A 20,930-nucleotide genomic window follows, 5' to 3' on the forward strand; every position below is an offset into this window, starting at 1 on the left:
ATTTACTCACATTTGGTCAAGACTATAAAAGTCAACCGAAGTCAAACTTGAGTCAACAGTCCATGTTGACCCAAATTGACGAGTTCATCAGGAGGACTCGTCGAGTACCTTCATTCCCTCAGAGGCCTTATGAAAACCAACTCTACTCGTCGAGATGACCCGCTAACTCAACCAATTACAGCATGCTCACATTTATCGGAATAAACCCTAAGCGACTCATCGAGTCAGCTCATGGACTCGGCGAGTTCATCCAGTCCATACTCCCATTCAGACATTTTAAGGTAGATCTATCACTCCAAATACTAGATCTAGATTCCGTAGGCTCGTATGTCAAGTAAAGCTTCGATCCTTACGTTCATGCATGGCATATTTGCTCCATAATGCCATTACAAGCTCCAAGAAAGGTTAAATGCACATGAGCTTGCCTCTAGCTCAATAAAGCTTGAATCTTTGGACTCTCAAGGCCTTCTCTAGTCCAAATCTGAGGTTCTAACCTCAAACCATGCTCAAATAACTCAAGTACACAAGATGATTGGAAGAAAACCCTAAAATCTCCCAAAAATGAGATCTAACAAATATGTGGCCAAGATGAGAGATTTTTACCTCTGACTAGAAAGCTAATGATAGAAGAATACAAGATCCACAGCCTTTCCTCAGTTGTATCCACCAAGCTCCTCCAATCCTTCCTCCAAAGTGCACAAGAATGCTCAAAATGGTCTCTTTCTTTCTCTTTCTCTCTCTCTCTCTCTCTCTCTATATATATATATATATATATATATATATATATATATATATATATATATATATATATATATATATATATATATATATATACGAAAGGGGCAGGTTAGGATGTCTCTCTGTGAAGTGTGGCCGCACAAGGAGGCTATAAGTGCCTTTAAATTAGGTCCCAAATCTGGGGATTTAGGATTTCTCATTCCAGCGCCTACTCGGCAAGTAGCCTCTTGGACTCGTCGAGTAGGTCATTAAACCCTTGTGACCACGCATGACTCGACTCGATGAGTCATAGCATCAACTCGTTGAGTCGCTATATAAAATTCAAAATAAATAATCAAAATGATGTACCTGGGATTCCGGATGTTACACTAACCAAAAGTAATGTGAAAATGGAGATGTACGATAGTTTTGTGTAAAATACCCTACTGAAGTACTAACTACCGTAAAACCAATTAGTTAAAATAAGGTAAACTATGATAAGGTTGTAACCATGCTGAGTGACTGCTGTAAACACGTCGATCATCCGATGTCGAAACGATGTGACATTTTGTTACCCCTTTGGCCTTGCCGGCTGGGACTGTAGCTAACAGTCGGGGTGTAGGAGTGTCTATCCCATATAGATCTATACACACAATGCCCACTCTCCCTCTAGGAGACTCTGGTTACAAAAACATGACACAACAAGTGTATTGCATTGTCATGAAGTAGGATGTCACATTATTGTTATGTTGTTCTTGTTATATTATATATGTTCCTTTTGAAATCTTATATGTTCCTTCTGAAATTATATATGTTCCTTCTGTAAATGTATATGTTACTTTTTTAAATGTATATGTTCCTTTTTGTAAATGTATATGTAAATTGATGGGTTGTAGCCATAAAAACATCCTATGTGCTCATGCAAACCCTAATGCTTGGATCTAGGTTTCTCTATTGTACATGCTATTCATCCAAGACTTTAAACCCTAAATCTAGCATATGATAATCAATATTAACATAAGAATGGGTTTAAGATATTACCTTGATTGTTATGTAGCAATAACAATCTCAAATCCTTCTTGTATTGACTTTAGAAAGCTTAGAGTCACAAATGTCACTCCTCTAATGGTTCACAAACACCAAGAGCAAGAGGATGAAGAGGAGAAGAGAAGGAGGCTGCCTAAAACGTGTGGAAACCCTAGAGAACAAGTTCACCACGTTTTGGGGCTTAAGGGTTCTTTAAATAGTGAGGCTATTAGGGTTATTTAACAAGGAAACCCTAATTTGGATGCTTAGAACCTAAGCAACTCATGGACTCCTTCCTTAAAGGCCTAGGACGATTTCTAATGGGTTTCCCAATAGAATTCATCCACCCCTTTAATATAGAGTCTATTAGCTCGATATTCAACTATCATACAATTGAAAGTTTTAGTCCCTCAAGTTTAATTAATGTCTTTTAGCCAAAAACTTAATTCTTATGAATTCTTGACTAATATTAATTAAACAATATGATTTCTCTTTTAATATATTATTCTCATAATATATTAATAAATCATATTTAATCCTTTGTCTCCATAATTCATCCCATCAAGTTGCTTTGGTGAAGGCAACCCAAAAGGACCATGCACCATCGGGTCAAGTACATACCAAAATAGTTATGGACTTAGACACTAATCCAACAGTCTCCCACTTGGATAAGTCTAACAACTATTTCACATATGACTTCAGATCCTGATCTGCAATCGTAGCTTTCTAAAGCCGTTGTCAACTCTGATCTTATCAGATACGCGTGTCCTTTAGATAAGGGATCATATATTCCTCCATTCTAGATATCGTAGAGACTGAGACATGGATCTAAATCATTCTCTCTCTCTGTCTATGTGTTGTTTCCCGATTTCCGATTTATGACGACTGACAACATACTACAATTTGAACACATTAAATTAGTCCCGGCTTAGCCAAGCACTTAGGTGCCATCACTAAATCATCGAGGGGCCCACAAATATCGCTTTTATCCTACTTTGGATAAAAGGAACGGATAAACTTTGACTCAATGATCGCTTGCACTTACTCACCAAATCACATACAACAATATGTTTTATGACACCAAGTTACTGGTGTGTTTACATATTATCAATGTGCAACCGACTAGCAAGATACAACTCGCACATCCCGGTTTCAAGAATACAAGATATTATCGTCTCACCAATCACTCGTGATAAAATCCATGAAGTGATCCAAGTGAGCGTGGGTTTAATCCAATGCTCAAATCATATTCATAAGTACTCATGAACGTTGTAGCAAACATTTGCTTATGTCTAATACTCTTTATAGAATCCACACACCAATTCACGACAGTCTTCATTCATACCTACTTCCAACATATGAACGACTGTGGACCATTCGAATAATTTGACTGTTCTTAACCAATTAAATTATTCAGGAAGACAAAACATGCAAAGTGAAACACAAGAATAATACTAATCCCATATGGCCTCAACCTTTGAGTATAAATAAAACATCTTTTATTTATCACCATATTGATTACTCATTATTTTTCGTTTCGGGTAATCAACTTCTTACTTGAATTACTTACCACACTAGTCCCATGCTCTTAGCATGCACACAATGTTTACATACGGTTCTTGCTTTGTAAAATAGATCAAATGAACACATTTCCAATCATACTCATTTCACAACTCCTAATCCTTTCCACAAGTGATTGAATATCAAATTCTTGCCACTTATAGAATAAGATTCTAACATTTTATGCAATGATCCTTTTGTAATGTCACTGCACTAAGGTCACAATGACTATTGCCAATGAAATTACAAAGTCCTCTATCGGAGATTGTTACAAGACAATTCCATATATGTGATGTCTCTCACTCAAAGTACATTCCTTTGAACATCCTTTTGCATAAAAGTTTCTAATCTAGGCATTGATTCTCAATATCCAACTCCCAATATGGAAACATTTCCATATGACAACTCATTCTTAATAGAATCTTATCTATCCATAATAATGTCGATATGGTCCGTCCAATACTACACTTCCAACTACTCACAAGCGACCAATCCTCGGTGAACTTTGGATTGTCCTTTGATAGTTGTTTAATTATCTCAGTCAAAACCGATTCTTGTCCTTTTCCCTCTAAATGCGCTAGACATTTTGAAAATTTTTAGAATGGTCAAATATTATAGCATTTGCAATCGATCCTGTACCCGAAGCGTATGGGACACGATGCATAATGTCTTACATAAAGATTTGATACTTTATCAATCTTCTGCCATAATATTTTATGTACTATGTTCTCACAATTCGAATTATGAAGAGGAATGCCGTAATCATAATCGAAATTTAAGAACACACCACGTATCCTTGACTAAAATTATTAACATTCCACAACTAAAACCTTTAGATTTTAACCGAAGCATAATATTCTCTCCCTTAATTATAGAAAAACAACTATTCAACCCTTACAACTTTGCGAGGTATGACTCTTGTTTTCTATAATTAATATCGCTAACTTGAAATACTTGCCTTAATAATAACATAACACTTATGCGCCCACTAGCTTTGACATGTATTCAGAAACAGCTTAACTTCCAGAAAACAATACTTATTGAATTTCTTAACTTCATGTTTCTAATACCTAATGCTATGATAATCCTTTATCAAGGCTTCTTGAACTTGTACACTTTGCTTTTAGATGGCTCATATGTATGTTTAAATAATTAAGACTAATTTCCAAATCTCACAATTCGAATCATGGAAAGGGATACCGTAACCATAATCGAATTCGAGAATACAATTTCACAATCACTATCTTCTTAAAATCTTTCTTAGTGAAAGCATTTCCTCACAATCATTTTCATGAAGGAGGGAATCTTATGACACTTAGATTTTAATAGTGTATGTGTTCCTATCCATGTGAATTTGTCAAAAACAAAGTTTACGACAAATTCAAACTCATATGGACCAAACTTTCTCAATCTAGATTTATTGCCTTATGGTAACACGGTTGCCCACCATGTCTTCCAAGTAGTTAAGCAGCTCACCGTTTTCCCATCAATGTACTTTTCATTGATTAAGGTCCTTGCTTTTTATGCATTCAAATAAGAACTCATAGGGATCACATGCATAATTAACTCAACTGGAATGGCACAAAAACAAGATAATGTCAACACGATAGGTTGTAAACCTCAAGTCGTGTGCTAGTGATGTTCGATAAGGTTTATTTTTATTTTTTCTTGAAACCTTTCAAGACCATTAAGACTCCCACTGAATCCTTGACTTATAAGATTCTCTTGTCAATAAAACATTTCTTGACAAACAAATATTCAAGAGTTAGTGTAGTTTTTATCAAGACAAAACACTTCACAAAATTGGTCCTGGTTGATCTTTGTCTTATCCAAGACATCACAACTTTTCCAATTTCAAATGTGCAAGAATAAGAAAACTTTTTCCATATTCTACATTTGATGAGTGTTATAAACCTTCTTAAGACTTGTCACTCAATGTCACAATCTTAACTTTAAGACTTGTTTTGGAACGAAGTATTATTGACTTCTTGATTTAACCATTTCTTCAATTCTTAATTCTTCTTCTTAGACATACAATTGTACTAAGATTTACTTAGAGGATCAATTGAGATATGGTTCTTAATCATTAAGACCTATCATAAAACATAATAAAAGGTACTCTCCCTTCTTCTTAGAATATAGAAACTTTTATCTTTCTGCCTACTTGATTCTTCTTATTCGTTCTGCTATTGATTTAAACTCTTTCAATCAGTTCAGAATTACACTTAATCTTATAAGTATAATCATATTTACTAAACTTTGGTACATCATGACGAATATCTTTGTTACTCTTGTGGTGGACTTGATCAACACACAACTCTGTGTACTCGGTCTCCTAGTCCTTCACTTGACACTTTGTCAACGAATTAGTCTAATTTCCAAATATGAAATTTCTCATTCATCATGCAACCAAGTTGCGTGATTCCAAATTTCTGTCCAATTGAAACTTGGGCGATGAGAAACTCTCCCTATTTGGTAAATTCTCGACATTTCCACAAACAACATAATTAAGAATCACATCCATTTGTTGTAGAAATATATGAACATAAATTTTTCATAACGATTTCATTGCGAGGAAATAAATAAATAAATAAATGAGTCAAACTAAAAATTATTTTATTCATAAAAAGCAGTGGAAAACATTTGTCCTTACAATGCAAAATCAACTAAAAGACTATGTAATCAAATATTCCTAACGACTCTATCATAACTTTCTAAGCTCAAAATCTAATCTTCGAATCCATGAGATCAAGATCCATTTCTTCGTGATTAGACTCATCTTGCTCTTTCGTCAAGCTTCCTCTCTTTTCACTGATCCTGCAAAACATTCAAATGCAATCTTATCACATCATGTATTAAGAATCAACGAATAGGAACTTAATGGAGTTAGATAGTGGATTTTACCCGATGCACAACCATACTCTTTGACTCTCCCATCTTCTGGACTCTTCACGCTCTTAGGGCAGACTTGTATCCAACGCCCTTTCTCTTGGCAGCAAATGCAGGTCGGTTCTCCTAGAACGTCCTCAGAAGCATGGTTGGTTGACTTTCCCAACAAATATGCTCCATTGCTTTGCCAAACCATTTCTGATTCAGCAACAATGAGCATGTAAGTTAAGTCAATAAGGTTTACGTCATGATCCATCATATGGTACTTTCTTTTGAGCTCATTATATGATTCAGGGAGTGACTGCAGAACCCAGTCCACAGCCAACTTATCAGGGAATGACGCACCCAACATTATCAACCTATCGATGTGTGATTTCATTCCTAGAACGTGGGTACACACGGGTTTACCATCTTCATGTTTCATTTCCAATAGGGCTTTAGTGACATTGAACCTTTCAATTCTTCGATCTTGTGGGTTAAGGAGAATAGTTGGAGGAGGTGGAGGAAGTGAAGCATGATTTCTTGTTCCTCGATCGAATCGTGGAACATCATCTTCATGTGGAATTCTTATTCCACGGGATTTGGGAAGACCATAGTTGTCGTACTTTGACATCTACAAAACGGGAGAAAAAATAAATTCAAGTTAGTTGATAGATTGAGTCCTTAATAAATCACCCAAATGAGATATTAAGGCTAGGACCCAACACAATACGCTACAACCTAGAAAAGGGATGCCGTAATCAAGTTGCAGAATATTTGAAGGTAAGTGAATGACGATTAACTAATTTCCACCATGAAAAACGAAAAAGAAATTTAAGTTTTAAATCTATGAAAACTCCTAGATCCTTTGAGATTCATTGAACATTTCAATCGCATGTTTAAATCTCGATATGCCCCTCTAGTTTGTGACTGGGATACCGAGGATCACAAAGCGGGTGTGAATAACCATGCAAACTTACATGGTGCCCCCACATGTTACAGTCACCTATTCGATGTGCCGGTTAACCACACACGCTCCACCAAACTATGAAAAACATTGAGTCACCCTTTACTACCTTTGCATAGAACCACTTAGTGTGCCGGTTAACCGCATACGCTCCACTAATGTCTTCGCAAGGGCACAAAGTGTAATTTCATGGAATTGCATCAATTCACTTTTGCCTAAAGTAACTAAGATTGGGAATTTTATGAAAGCATTTAGTTACTTTTATACTTCATTATACTTATAATGGAAGGTTTCTGTCCTATCCTACCCGTTCGGCTAACGACCCTCCATTAGTCAAGAGTGCGGTGTGTAAGAGTGGATACCCATTCAATCGCTATTTTATAGGCAATTTCCTTAAACACCCCTTATATACTAGCTTCGTGAATGAGGCCTACTAAAGGTAAAACTGACTTTTACTCATATATATATATATATATATATATATATATATATATATATATATATATATATATATATATAATGTTAGACTTTTAACGTTACATATAGTATAAGGTGTATTTTATACTTTTAAAATATTAGTTGGTCTAATTTAAAAATTATACCCTTAATTTAATTAAATGTAAACCAAAACTATATGGATTTATTAAATCTCTTTTAATGATACACCTTAACTAATTAATAAAACCATAAGTGTGTGATATGAACTTTTCAAAACAATACTAGGGTTTTAGAATTTAACATTCCTAAATTAAAGCTTTAATCAACTTTTAAATTCCAAAACTTGAGGGAAAGTTTTGAAACATTTCAAAACATTAGGGTTTTAACTATTTAAATTTCAAAAACAAAACTATTAAGTTCAAATTTAAACTATAAAACCTAAAGGGGAAAAATTAAAACTTTTTCACAAGATAATTCAAATCTAAATTACAAATAATCAACCTTTATCTAATAAAACAAATGATTATCTAAATTTTGACAATTATCTTCTATTTAGGTAAGGATAATCACCAAATATTGATAAAATTCGGATTTTATAACAAAAACATGTTTATGGTAATTATCCAAAGCCAAAACAAGAAGAAAATCGCGAATATGAGTTGTCAGACACTTTGACTCGTCGAGTCTGGACCTGGACTCGTCGAGTACAGCTGACTCGGCGAGTCAAACACTCAGAAGCAAAAAATTTCGATTTTCAGTGCTGATTTTGATCAAATATGCATCAATACAATAGAAACCAATCTAGGCTCTGATACCACTGATGGGTTTTAGCCATAAAAACATCCTATGTGCTCATGCAAACCCTAATGCTTGGATCTAGGTTTCTCTATTGTACATGCTATTCATCCAAGACTTTAAACCCTAAATCTAGCATATGATAATCAATATTAACATAAGAATTGGTTTAAGATATTACCTTGATTGTTATGTAGCAATAACAATCTCAAATCCTTCTTGTATTGACTTTAGAAAGCTTAGAGTCACAAATATCACTCCTCTAATGGTTCACCAACACCAAGAGCAAGAGGATGAAGAGGAGAAGAGATGGAGGCTGCCTAAAACGTGTGGAAACCCTAGATAACAAGTTCACCACGTTTTGGGGCTTAAGGGTTCTTTAAATAATGAGGCTATTAGGGCTATTTAACAAGGAAACTCTAATTTGGATGCATAGGCCCTAAGCAACTCATGGACTCCTTCTTTAAAGGCCTAGGACGATTTCTAATGGGTTTCCCCATAGAATTCGTCCACCCCTTTAATATAGAGTCCATTAGCTCGATATTCAACTATCATACAATTGACAATTTTAGTCCCTCAAGTTTAATTAATGTCTTTTAGCCACAAACTTAATTCTTATTAATTCTTGACTAATATTAATTAAACAATATGATTTCTCCTTTAATATATTATTCTCATAATATATTAATAAATCATATTTAATCCTTTTTCTCCATAATTCATCCCATCAAGTTGCTTTGGTGAAGGCAACCCAAAAGGACCATGCACCATCGGGTCAAGTACATACCAAAATACTTATGGACTTAGACACTAATCCAACATAAATGTATCTGTATAGTATTCTTCTTGTACTTGTATGTGTATATGTATATGTTCTCTAAACTATACCTATTATAGTTTATTAGTATGCTTGTTTTGTAACTGACTTGTAGAAAAGACTCAATTACTCAGCTTGTACCATTGATTTAAGTATAACCTTATAGGTAAGATTTAATATTCTAATATGTATTTAGCATTTATAATTATGAGTTAATCTACCGTCGGACTATAGTATCCTACCCTAAGCCAACAACCAAACAAGGAGCAAGAATCAAGGTTATCAACAATAGTCCTAAGTCCATTAAAACATATTTATACTCTAATACATAAAGGAATATGGTTTTAAAAGTAAAGGAGTTTGAGAAAAAAAAGGTTTTTAAATGAATTTAATCAATGTTTGAAAGTAGTTTGACAATAGTTTGAAAATGGTGTTAAACAGTGTTGGACAACTGTATAATTTAAATGTTTGTAACTTTTTATTTGTAACATATAACACAATTTTATTGTCTTCAACTTGTATTAACCCCCTTAAAAGCATTTAAAATAGTTAAAAAGGTTAGTTGTAGGGGTATGAACTCACCTTACGTGGATGATTTGTTTCAAGACCTGAATAAGAGTGTTATACACACGAATGAAGTCCCATAGCACAAACAGATCCTAAACATCATATAATGATACATATAAGCATGATATTAGTGTATATAACAACTAACATGCTAGGATAAACAACTCTTTGGCTAGGAAACACTTGAAATGAAGTGTTACAATCACATGTGATTGATTTAGGGGAGTTCACGGCCACACCATGAAGGGTTCACAACCAAAGGGGGTTCACGGCCATTGAACACATGGTGTGTTCACGGTCATGTATGAACTCATGAAGGTTTCACGGCCGTGAACACTTGAAGCTCATGAAGATGGTGATGAAAGTGATGAATCTAGGGTGTAATCAAAGGAGGTATCAAGCATAAACAAGTATAGATGTGTTACTAAACTTTTTGGGGACGATATAAGAGTTCTTGGCGGATGATACTTGAGAGAGTTTGCAGCCAAGGGGGGAAGAAATGAAGAAAAGTGAAGTGATCTTATATATATATATATATATATATATATATATATATATATATATATATATATATATATATATATATATATATATATGGGAAGAGATCACAGCCAGAAGAGAGTTCACGACCGTGAACTAGTTTTTTGGTCGTGAACCTCAAGTGTTTGGTTCTCTGGTTCAGGTGCAGCCTTCTGATCTCGAGCTAATACTCTCTAACACTCATTCCTTAAGTGTACTAGGCTCAAACGCCTAAGAATGACCCTTAACACAACTAGACGGTAGCAGAAACAAGGCTAAACTTTTGATGGTTTTTGTTGACTTCCAGGATAGAAACTTTCGGGTTGTCATAGTACATGAAAAACATTTATAACCAACCGGCTAAGTACCTAAAATACCATATACCACAATACATATACATACGTACAAACAATGGCTCATGCCCTTTCGTCAATCCACCAATTGGATCACGACCTTTCGTCGATCCACCAATAATATGTGTATCTTAGACTTATGTTCTACCTGTCATTTAATCCTCAACACTTGGGTCTATGGGCTCCTGGTCTATCGCCATTCCGCCGTCAAACTGTACTCTAACCATAATGAATACTTTAATCTGATAACAGTTGCGCACAAAAATACCCTACTTTCAAGTATACTAATAATGACACATAAATATTTAACTAGAACTAACGACTAATTTAGTACTTATAGGTTCCTAATAATAGATCTAAACACAATTATAAATTACTCTAAAAGCCTAGTAGTCATAGCTTAACTTACAGAGATTTCTAGCAAAAAGCCTGAAAAGTCTTGGGCAGAAGTTTTATACCGAGCACTTCTTTCTGTCCGGCTCTCTGCTATCTCAGAGCCTTATTGCGTATACTCCATAACTCAAAAAATTTGGGAATATAGAGGGAAGAAGTTTATATAGAGAGAGAAACCTGAGTGTGATGGTGTGAGAATGAGAGGGGAAGCTAATGGCTATTTATAGGCAGATTATTGGGAGGAGTGACACACCCTTCCATAGGTGTGTTGTTCCCTATGGCGACATATCTTCTCTACCTCGCTGTCGCGTGTCACTTATCTTGTGGTCCATGCTTCCTACTTCTAGAAGATGCATGCCTCACAACCTACATACATGTGACACTTCTCGAAAAAACTTCATAAAATCGTATCTTTCTCATATGAGCTCTGTTTTCATGTTTTTATATCTTGTATCTATCAACGAGTATTACAAATCTCATTTAGACTCCGTCGACTAATTCTCATTTTATTTTTAAAGTTATATTTTTAGAGGGCTTAGACTGTTAAAACTTGTATGAAAGTCATGAATCTTCCATACGGCGTCTGTTCTCGACTGGTTTATATTAATAGGTATATATTCACGAGATCTTCAACTCTTATTTGGATTGTTTTTTGGTAGCAATCAACAGATCTTAATTTTAATTTCAGTATCGTGCACTGTCGTACTATACTTCGAAAATCATAAATTCCTCACACGAAGTCATATTTAGGCATTCTCTATATGTTTGCTCTCATTTTTACTACTACTACGACTTTCATTTAGATCGCTAAGGCTAATAAGCAACTTATCACTGTTTCACTTTTTATGACACGCTTTGTCGTATATAGCTGAACGCAAAACTTTGAACAATCATAATTTCTCCATACGAATTCAGATTCAAGCGTTCTATATATCTAAAAAAACCATATTGACATTTCCTACATGTTTATGATGATTACTTTGGCTAAAAAGTAGTATATTTATACTTTGAATTTTATAAACAAATGTTTATATTAAATCCTACTGAATGGTGAAAATTGGGTGTTACATCTTGACCATGCTTTATGATTTTATAGAAATCATTCTTCTAAAGCATGTTCCTTCATTATAACAAGCATTAAGCACCAAATCTGAAACCAGTCTTATACAAGTTCATGTTTTACATTACAAGAAGAGGATAAATACTTTTTCATCATTCTTTTATTCATAAGTCATGTGTAAATAACTTACATATAATAAATACCTTGTGTGTGTATATATATATATATATATATATATATATATATATATATATATATATATATGGTTATGTTCATGTGAGACGGTCTAATTTTGTGAGACTGTGAGACACATTTTTTTTTTAGTTAATTCAAGTTCCGAAAATAATATTTAAAAAAAGAATTTTTGATTTCTTCATTTATTTTGTATTTTAAAAATATTTTTAGAATATGTACAGTGTAATATTCTATTTAGAATATTTCACGTATTTTTAAAAAAAAATAGGATTTTTTTTTATTCTTTTTAGTTAATTCAAGTTCCGAAAATAATATTTAAAAAAAGAATTTTTAGATTTTTCCATTTCTTTTGCATTTTAAAATTATTTTTTAGAATATGTCAGCGTAATATTCTATTTAGAATATTTCACGTATTTTTCAAAAAAAAAAAAAAAAACGGGATTTTTTTTATTTTTTTAATTTTTATTTTATTTTTTTTAGTTAATTCAAGTTTCGAAAATAATATTTAAAAAAAAAAAGAATTTTTGTATTTGTTCATTTATTTTGCATTTTAAAATTATTTTTAGATTTGGTCTCACGGTCTCACAAAATTAGAATGGTTTCAAATGAACCTGAACATATATATATATATATATATATATATATATATATATATATCTATATATATATATATATATATATATATATATATATATATATATATATATAAGTTAAATAAATCATTCCTTATTATTTATTTTGATACTTAATATTGAAAATTAATATTTCCTTGAAATAAATAATTTTCAATTATTACAATATTTATATCTATTTATCTAGAATCAAATACTTATAAATAATATAAATGCATCAAGTTGTTATTAGTGTGACCCTTTAGGATCATATATTATCTAGCAATATCATTCTAAAATAATTCTTGGCTATAAAGATCTTTCAATTTCAATCACAATGAAACTCCTAGATCTCTTGAGATTCACTAAACAATCAATGGATTGTTTAATCTATGAATATTCTCTTACTTTTGTGACTGGGATAATGAGGATCACAAACAAGATGTGAATAACCATGTAAACTCGCGTGCACCCTCGTTCTCATTTTATGATCTTATGTTGATGTACCGGTTAACAACATAAACTCCATAAACTTGAGTTGTATCATCATTTCCATTTTGTATTCCCAAATTAGTATGTCGGTTAACCACACAAGCTCCACTAACGACTTACAAAAAATTATGTGCATTTTCATGGATTAGAATACAAGTTCACCTTTTTCCTAGGTAACTAGAGTAGAATTTTTATGTTATAGTACCTTATGTTATAGTTTTAACGAGATTTATGTCCTATCAGAACCCTTTCAACTAACGACAATCCACCACACAAATAAGTGGTGATTGAAAAAGACACTCATTTAACAGTCATTTTATAGGTTATTTCCTTATACCTCTCTTATAGCGCAACTTCATGAATGAGGCGTACTCTTGATTCGGCTGACTACTTATTATTGTTTTGCATATACTCTTATAAATATATGTAAGGGTGTATTTTAAACCTTTTAAGAATACAGTCTAAATCTTATTAACATAATTCCATTTTAATTAACTAATATTTAAAACATTTAAGATTTAGTAATTATCTTTTAATTAAAATTTTAATTAATTATATTTAATCTTTTAAGAATTAAATAATTATCTTAATTAAACAATTAATTAAATAATATTAATTCTAAAACCTAAATTTTCGAATTCAGGTAAGACTAATTACCCAGTTTAAATGTTCAAATTTTAATGAATTAAAATAACCATAATTAACTAGTAATTATCCTACAATTCGAAAAACGAAAGAAAATCCTGAGACCTGGTTGGGTGGCTGAGCGCGTCGCGCCCCACGCAAAGAGGCGTGTCACATATGTGATTCACCAAGTATATCCCGATTTTCACTTTTCATAATTTTTCTCTAATGTGCATATAATAGAAAATCATAGGCTCTGATACCATTGATTGGTTTTCTAGGTTACAAAACATGTAAATCCACACAGTAAAAATCATAAAACAATTTATAGGCACATGCAACCTAGAGATCTATGGTATTTTATCATTAAAGCAACATAATAAGAAACAATAGATCTAATATACTATTTTCGAAAAAAAAATAGATTAGAATACATACATTTTGCTACAACTGAATATACCGAACATTGGATCTTTAATTCATCCTTGGAAACGTAGGACCAATAATGTGGATACCTCTAATGGCTCATACCCAAAACCCTAGAATACTAGGAACAAAAAAAAGAGGGGATGGAGAGAAGCAAAATTCGATTTATGGCTTGTGAAAGCTAGGGTTCAAAAATTGCATGTCAAATGTCCCTATTTATAGTTGATGGATATCCACGATAAACCTTAATTTGAATAATTAAATATTCTGATTTAATCTATTCAAAATAGTTATCTTTATTAGCTAACCAGGAGGCTTCCGAAATATTTCTAGAACCTCGATAAACCGTCCAACCATAAGGAGTTTCTATAATTGTCTTCCTTGGTTATTTATGAATAACTACTATTTAACCATTTCACCTTTAATTAACTGTAATTAATTCAAGATTTATTTCTAATTAATCTGATTAATTCTAAATTAATTATAAATAATATATGATTAATTTATTAATCATATAAAAAATTAATAATTCATTTCCCCACTCTCCTATAATCATGTGACATCCCTAATTTCACGGCCTGAAAAGACCGATTTTGGTTATGCTTGTTTGAAAATCAGAGTAATATTTTACATAAAAGTGTTGCGGAATTTGTTCCCAAAATAAAAATACGATAAAGATTTATCAAAGCATTTCCGTAGAAATGTATTTCATTAAAAAGACTCGGGATATCATATTTGATAGATATCAAAATCATAAACAACACATTATAAGCCTTACAACAGTTATTTACAACTACTGGCCTATAATCCAAAAATCCCTCATCATCATCCAAATTACGCTCTGGGTCCACTACCTGTAAAACAGAAAGCTGAGTGGGTCAGGCTTGGGAGCCTGGTGAGCATATAGGGTTTTAAACCCACAAATAATGAAAAAAATTTATTAATTCCATCGATGTGACAACCCGATATTTCAACTCTTTGTAATGATCTAAAAAGTCAAGTATTGTAGCTACTTTTGAAATAATAAAATTAACTTCGAAGATGAAATATGTAAAAATCTTTATAAGAATATCTATTATGTTAGACATTGTGTCAAGGTTTACATAAATACTAAGAACACTAAAATCCGAGTTACAACGAAGAAATTATGACCATTCTAAGATTTCCGACAAAACCGACAACACCGATTAAACGAAAAACACGAAGTTTCAATGCAATAGCATTTAGCCTTAGGTATCTAAATGAAAGTTATAGATAACATTAAACCGTGAGCGTACACAAAAAGAACGTCCAAATCTGACTTCGTATGAGGAAGTTATGATTTTTCCAAGATCTGAATATAGCAGTAGACAGCTAAAAACTCGAAATAGAGCTCGAGAGACTTTTGACCAAAACAACCTAAATGAGAATCGAAGGTCTCAACATTAGTAGCGCAACAGCGAAAAGTCTGACGAAAACGGACATCGGATGAAGAAGTTATGGATTTTATACGGACTTTTCGTGTCCCGGCCCGTTAAAAATAAATAATTAAAAATAAAGTCAACATTTGCCGATGAAGTCTAAACGAAAGTTGTAGATCATATTTTCAGCTACACGTGCATATAAAGAACGACGAAAACGGAGCTCGTACGCGAAAGTTATGGATTTTACAAGTTCGGGGTCCAAAATCCGAGGCTGTCAGGCCTCTCCACGACGTGGCACACCAGAAATACCCCTATAAATAGGTTTTAAGGGCTCCGAGTTCCATTTCTCAGTTCCTTTCTTTCTCGCGCCGAAACTCTGCGTTTAAGCCCCCGAGACCCTCCCAAAGCCCCGGTTTTTCACCTTCAAGAATCCCGAGATTCCCGAGATTTTCCCGAGATTCCCGAGAATCCCGAGATTTTCCCGCGTTTTCAACTCTTCCTGTCGAAGTTCTGCTCGATTCTTCTCTCGACTACTTCAAATCGACCACTTCAATCAAGTGAGTTCATACCCCTTTAATCAACCTTTGAAATGGTTTTAAATGTTTTAAATACTTTATGGGTGGATACAAGTTAAACACTTACAGTTATTACATCAATCACATGTGATTACATTAATCACATGTGATTAATAGCTAGAAAACCAATGATTTTATCACTGTTCAAACTGTTCATCAAACTGTTTCACTTCAAAATGTTTTACAAACTCTTTTACTTATCAAATGCTTTTATTAAACTTTGTTTTACTTCTTATAAATTGCATGCCCATATATGTATAAATATATAAGTAATGTTTAAAGGGCTTAGGAGGGCCATCCACCCTATTTCCTTTTCGCGCACTGAGATGTGGTCTGGTGGGATTTCGGGTGACCATCCGAGGGTCGTTTCAATATTAGTTATATATCATATATACATGTATAGACATAAAAGTACTTCCATTTCATACTTATCAGTACATCAATAGCTAGTTACCATCGGGGTAATACAGAACATATACAACTATACTAGAAACAGAATATATACAACTATACTAGAAACAATACATATACAACTATACTAGAAACAATACATATACAACTATGCTAGAAACAATACATATACAACTATACTAGGAACGGAACATATACAACTATACTAGAAACAACACATATACAACTATACTAGAAACAACACATATACAACTATACTAGAACGAGAAACATTACATATACATGAACACGTTAACAATTGTGATCCACTGTGTCGGAGCATGCCTTAAATGTCATGGCCCGAGTTGTAGCCAGAATTCTCTTGGAGGGAGAGCGTGAGTTTGCGTATAGATCTATACTGGATTGACTATCCTACACCTTGCTGCTAGCTACAGCCGGACCTGCAGGTCTGCGGGTGCCAAACGTCATTCCGTTATTACGACCATTCATTATGTCGTTGTTACCAGTCGATAGCATGGTGCAATTTATCACATTATACCTTAATATAAATCCAGTTTAAGGTAGTTAGTACAGCAGTAGTTCCTAAAATACAAAACTACAGTACTACAATGATTTACCCATTACATATTTTTAGTGATAACCTCACTTAAACATTAATGTACAAACTATATTTTGCTAAATGATAGTTACACTTGGGAAATTACACACTTTTACAACAAACGAGCATACAAAACATTTAAGCCCTGGTAAAAGGCTACTTTAATAGAAAATATAGGTTTTTCTGAGAGATTCAAACTTTTACAAACACTTACATACAATTTACAACTTATACTTACGATAGGTTCAAACGTTTTAATAACAAACATCGACACTAAAATACTTATGAACTCACCAGCTTAATGCTGATAAACTCTTTCAAAATAACTTGTATTCTCAGGTCATCAGTAGATAGGTACCGATGCCAGCTTTTGAGAAGATGGAGCGCATTCAAGACTCATCATATTATTTTGATTCACATTATATTTTTGGTGTCTAAAACTGTACCGAACATGCTTGTATTAAAATTATATATTTAATGCAATGGATGATGTTGTTTGCTTATTTACATTTACTGTGTTGTGATACTTTACATGACGTTCTCCGCCCCAGAACGTTTCCGCCGTTCTTGGTTTTGGGGTGTGACAGCTGAGTGGGTCAGGCTTGGGAGCCTGGTGAGCATATAGGGTTTTCAACCCACAAATAATAATAAATTTATTAATTTCATCGATCAATAATGAATTAATTAATTTTATCAAACCAATAATAACCCTGATTACGCATTCCCGTTATCCTCACTTTACGTCCCTAAACACCTATACAAGGGACCTAGTCTAACCATTTTATCATCGGGATGGACTTTACTGCTAAGGGGATTCCTCAGCCATATATGTCCGTAAGGCAACCGTGAGGGGGATGGAGTACACCGGTGAACATATCAAGCCCACAAACACCTACAGGTTGCGAGCCTGCTAGTGTTCCACTATACAATCTAGAATAGTCTGTGGTCGTCATCCATATTCCGCTAGATGACTGGAACAACAACAACATCGAGGCCTCTCATCATTTTAACACACATCAACTATTTCGTCTACCCATGTTTTACCCAACATATTTGTAGATAAAAATACATATACAGTTTATAACTTGTATAAAACATTTATTCAACAGTCATCTCAAATAAACAATCAATATAATTTCACATAACACGTATTTTATAGAAAATACTTCATATCTATGTGTAAGATGAAAGTGACTATACACTCACTTGATTTGATGATAATCGGGCAGCAATTCGTTCCTTAAAATGATCGTCTATGATAAAACCGGGAGTTTTATTGAGAAACCGGGCTCTGCGAGGGTTGGAGTTTCAAAACCGAAAAGATAAAATTTTCCAGGTCTTCGGGCACTTCGGGACGTATTCCGGGCTTTAAAAATGATACCGGGGCTTCGGGGGAAGTCAAAATAGTCAAAATATAAGTTTAGGGGTGAAAAATGTCAATTTTCCAAAAGTACCTGGGAGATCTCGCAACCCCCCTATTTATAGGGTGCGAGACCGAACATTGGTGGCTAAGGAGGCTCCACGTAGTGGCTGCGAGGCTCGGAAACGAAGGGAAGATGTGGCTGCGAAGAAGCGAAGCGTGTGGCAGCAGCGAGGGTGAGACACGGAGGCCGGCCATGCGAGAGGTTGAGAAGCGAACACGCGTCGGATGCAGCGAAGGCCAGCGAGGCTTGGAAGGACCACTGATGCGAGGCGCATCGCTCTTCTATTGGACCTCGGCTTCAGGCCTATCAAAAGCTGACACGAAGAAGGCACGCATCGGTCTCAGATTTGGCCACGACTCGGTGATGCAGCAGCTCCGGTACGCGAGGCGAGGGTGACGTGGCTGCTTCCCATCCATGCGAATTATTCGAATATTGCACCCAAATCTTCTAAAATTCATAATGTTCGCATACGAGCTCCATTTTTGTCGTTCATTATATGCACGCGTAGGCGGGAATATATTCTACAACTTTCTTTTAGACTTCGTCGGCTAATATTGACTTTAATTTTAATATTATTATTTTTAACAGACCGGGATAGAAAAATCCGTTAAAAATTCATAACTTCTTCATCCGACGTCCGTTTTGATCAGTCTTTTTACCGTTGTACTACTATTGGCAAGACCTTCGATTCTCGTTTAGGTTGTATCGGCTAAATATCGCTCAATCTTAAATTCGAGTATTTAGCTGTCTACTGCTAAACTAAATCTTAGAAAAATCATATTTTCCTCATATGAAGTCAGATTTGGACGTTCTTTTTATCAAAATTCTCGGCTTAACGAATATTGTGACTATTGTTTAGATTGTTAAGGCTAAAAAGCACTTTATCGTAAATTCACTTTTTACGTTTCCCGGTGTCGTGCCGGTTCCGTCGCGAAACTTCGATATGTCATAACTTCTTCGTTATAACTCGGATTTCGGCGTTCTTTATATCTCCGGAATCCTTGTTTCGGCCACTACAAATTTCTTAAAAGATATCGGCTTTTTTATAATATTTATTTTCAATTCTTATTTTCATTATTAATTAATTAAATCATAATATTTAAGCAAATAAGCATATAATTCACATGATATTCACATAATTCCTCTTTATTACTTCAAAATGAGTTACAAAGGTTGACCTAGACTATTACAACATTATTAATGCTTTTAGCCCAAAAACACAGGCGTTACAATTCTCTCCGCCTTAGGATGATTACGTCCCCAGAATCACATATCAGCAAACAAATGCGGATAGCGACTCATCATGTCACTCTCCGTTTCCCAGGTGAGATTTGACCCATTCGTATGTTTCCATTGCAGAAGCACTAAATCGACCATCTTGTGTCACAACTTTCTAGTCTTATGGTCAATGATTGCCTTTGGTTCTTCAATTAACCTCTTGCTTTCATCCAGCCTTAACTCGGATATTGGAATTATGTTGGGAACATCTCCCGTGATCTTCCTTAAATAACACACATGGAAAGTGTTATGAATACCATCTAGTTCTTCTGGTAGTTCTAGCTTGTAAGCTTCATTCTCAATCCTCTGAAGAACTTTAAATGGTCCAACAAACCTTGGACTAAACTTTGCTCTTTTACCAAATCTTATAAGTCCCTTCCACGGTGAGACTTTAAGCGAAACCGAATCACCATCTTCGAATGTTTTCGGTTTTCTTTTCTTGTTAGCATAGATCTTTTGACGATCCTGAGCTGCTAACATCCTTTCCCTAATCACTTTCAACTTTTCAACAGTCTGATGGACTATCTCAGGTCCCATAAGCTGCTTTTCTCCAGCTTCAAGTCATAAAGACGGCGTACGACACTTCTGTCCATACAAAGCGTGATAAGGTGCCATCTTTATGCTCGAGTGAAAACTATTGTTGTAGGAAAATTCTACTAAAGGTAAATGTTCATCCCAGTTACCTTGGAATTCCATAGTACATGCTCTCAGCATATTATCAAGTGTTTGTATTGTTCTTTCGCTCTGACCATCAGTTTGTGGATGGTAAGCTATACTTAAACACAACTTGGTACCCATTTCCTCTTGTAGACT

This window comes from Lactuca saligna, chromosome 9 (genome assembly GCF_052625555.1).
Source record: "Lactuca saligna cultivar CGN05327 chromosome 9, ASM5262555v1, whole genome shotgun sequence".
NCBI classification, from domain to species: domain Eukaryota; kingdom Viridiplantae; phylum Streptophyta; class Magnoliopsida; order Asterales; family Asteraceae; genus Lactuca; species Lactuca saligna.